Source organism: Portunus trituberculatus, chromosome 17, assembly GCF_017591435.1.
Source record: "Portunus trituberculatus isolate SZX2019 chromosome 17, ASM1759143v1, whole genome shotgun sequence".
In the NCBI taxonomy this organism is placed as follows: domain Eukaryota; kingdom Metazoa; phylum Arthropoda; class Malacostraca; order Decapoda; family Portunidae; genus Portunus; species Portunus trituberculatus.
The window spans coordinates 21,917-25,000 of record NC_059271.1 but is presented as its reverse complement, the minus strand read 5'-3'; the positions used below and the strand labels follow the sequence as shown (position 1 = coordinate 25,000).

Here is a 3,084-nt window from a genome sequence, read left to right as displayed (position 1 = left end):
CAAGCCCCCAGTCATCCCTGCCAAGCCCCCGGTCACATTCACACCGGCCACACAAGCAATATGACCCCTGGGGATAAAAAATTTGGTTAAGGTCTTTTTAGCATAAGAAAGGAATGGAAAAGGACAACTGAAAGGTAAAGGGGAGAATAGCCCCCCTCCTGTCACCCCCGCAAGCCCCTCGTCACTCCCCAGGCCAGCCACACAACCCCAGGGGATTAAAAAGTAGATTAGGGTCATTTTAGCATAAGAGAAGACTGCATAAGGGAGAAAAGCCCCCTCTTGTGATTTATGTTAATGATATGCCAGTAGGAATTGACAGTTATATGAACATGTTTGCGGACGATACTAAAATTATGAGGAGAGTAAAGAATGTGGAAGATTGTAACAAGTTACAGGAAGATCTTGATAAAATATATGAGTGGAGTAAAGAGTGGCAGATGGAATTTAATATAGACAAGACCCATGTTATGAAAATGGGAAGAAGTAGATACAGACCAAACTGGGATTACAGACTGGGTGATGAGAAAATTAAAGAGACCAATGAGGAGAAAGACTTAGGAGTAACCGTGCAAAACACTTTGTCACCGGAGAAACACATTAACAAGATTTTTTGGAAAACATACAACATGCTTCAAAATATTGGCCTTGCATTCCACTACCTAGATGAAGGAATGATGAAGAAGATATTATGTACCTTAATAAGACCCCAGCTAGAATATGCAGCATGTGTCTGGTCATCGCATATGAAGAAAAATGTGAAGAAGGTAGAAAGGGTACAGAGGCTGGCAACAAGGATGGTACCAGGACTCAGGAGTTAGACTATGAGGAAAGACTGAGGAAGCTGGGGCTGACCACATTAGAAGAGAGAAGAACAAGAGGAGACATGATAACTATGTATAAATTGGTGAACAAGATTGACATACTGGATAGAGAGTTGATAAAGGTGACCACAAGTAATTATCTCCGAGGACATGGAAAAAAGCTAATAAAGGACATCTGTCTAAATGACGTGAGAAAATACAGTTTCCCGCATCGTAGCATTGATAAGTGGAATAAACTGAGCAGTCGTGTCGTTGACGCGGTGTGTGTCAATCAGATGAAAGAGAGATATGACAGGAATGGACAAGGAGACAGGACACAGAAAGCTTAGCTCGGGCCATGTAATACACAAATAGGTAAATACACATATATATATATACACACACACACACACAAACAAACAAACAAACCTTCCAAGTGGACTGTTCACTCTGCAACATTTCAATAAATTTGTGGGACAGCGTGTAGTCTGGCCTTCCCGCCGCTGCTGCCGCCAACACCACCACCACCACCACCACCACAGCCAGCCGTGCCATCCTGACCCACTCCCGGCTGACTAGTTGTGACCTTTGACCTGAAATGAGAAGGTTAGGTTAGGTTAGGTAACAGGAAAACAGACCAACAAGCACACAGACACACACATTACAAGCCTTCCAATTTGAGCTAATTTCTTCTTAACTAACCACTAACTTAACATCACACCAGGCTGGAGACACACAGGAAACATTCTTCTATACCTGTAATGACCAACAACACCACAAAATAAGGAGAAATAGGAGAAAAATGCAAAAACAAACCAACAATTTACACAGACACACACATTACAAGCCTTCCTATTTCACCTCATTTCTCCTTAACTAACCACTAACTTAACATCACACCAGGCTGGACACACACAGTAGTAGTAGTAGTAGTAGTAGTAGGTGGAAAGAATAGTGGTGAAGGAATATAATACAAAATAACTACTACTACTACTACTACCGCCCCTAACTTCCCCTCACCTTCTCGACAAGTTCCCTGGCCAGAGGTTTGTTTCCTGTTTTCATGATGTGGTTGGTGAATTTCCTGTGAGAGTGAGTTAGGTTAGGTTAGGGACACACACACACACACACACACACACACACACACACACACACACACACACACACACACACACGTTTCTCCTCCCACCATGCCCTGGTAGTGTCTAGGCACTCAGGGCATAGGTCTATAAGGAAATCGTTCCTCAGTACCTTCTGGCTGGCTTCCTTAAGGCCCACACATCGCGTGTGGTACCAATCTCCACAACATTCACACGCGATGGAGTTACTCCTATTGTTCACCTCACCTTTGCATACCTTACAGTCGTTCTCGTACATCCTGCTAAAACAACAAAGAACGAAATAAAAAAAAAAAATCGGGAGCAAAACACACCACGTCTTACCTCCTCGGCGTGGAGGGCCGCCTCAGTGGTTGTGGTGGGGCATCAACAATTCCGCCTTTTCAACGGGTATTCATTTATTTTATCATTGTTACCTTATTTTCTTTATTTTTTCGTGTTTCTTTTAATTTTTTCTATGAATTTTTAAGCTTTTTATAATTTCCCGTTGTTTTCTTATTATATTTTTGTCTTTTTCTTATTTTGAATGTATTTTTGACATCCTCTGACACTCAAACCACATAAAACACTCAAAACTTGCACAAACACACTCAAAACATCATGTAACACTTTGAAACACCAATAAACACACCCAAAAATCTTTAAAAAAAACAATATTACACACCACAATAACCTCTACACACCCAACACACGCTCAAAACACATCCAAAACACTTAAAACACTCAAAACTAATACAAACACACTCAAAACACCATGCAACACTTTCAAACACCAATAAACACAACCAAAACTCACTACAAAAACCCAGAATACACCAAAACACCACCAACACACGCCCAAAACACTCAAAACTAACACAAACACACTCAAAACACCATGCAACAAATTAAAACGCCAATAAACACACCCAAAACTCACTACAAACACCCAGAATACACCAAACAACCTCTATACACACCCAAACCACTTAAAACACTCAAAACACCATGCAACACTTCAAAACACCAATAAACACACCCAAAACTCACTACAAACACCCAGAATACACCAAAACAACCTCTACACACACCCAAACCACTCAAAACTTTCAAACACCAATAAACAGCCAAAACTCACTAGAAACACCCAATGCAAACAAAAACAGCCTCTACACACACCCAACACA

At 41.2% G+C, this 3,084-nt stretch overlaps 1 long non-coding RNA gene across 3 annotated transcripts in view; it reads right to left on the bottom strand.

Moving 5' to 3' along the window:
- The window catches only part of LOC123505092, a 3,556-nt gene extending 1,272 nt beyond the window's left edge, over window positions 1–2,284 (bottom strand). Inside the window, exons 1-4 of one of the 3 annotated variants that reach the window (XR_006675050.1) lie at window positions 2,243–2,282; window positions 1,821–1,884; window positions 1,230–1,393; window positions 1–67 (exon numbers count right to left, since the gene is read on the bottom strand). The exon at window positions 1–67 is cut by the window's left edge and continues 188 nt beyond it. This is a non-coding gene — a long non-coding RNA (uncharacterized LOC123505092). Of the gene's footprint in view, window positions 68–1,229; window positions 1,394–1,820; window positions 1,885–2,232 lie in introns of all 3 variants that reach the window. The other 2 variants (XR_006675051.1, XR_006675052.1) reach the window with 2 other exon arrangements.
- Window positions 2,285–3,084: the final 800 nt, after the last annotated feature.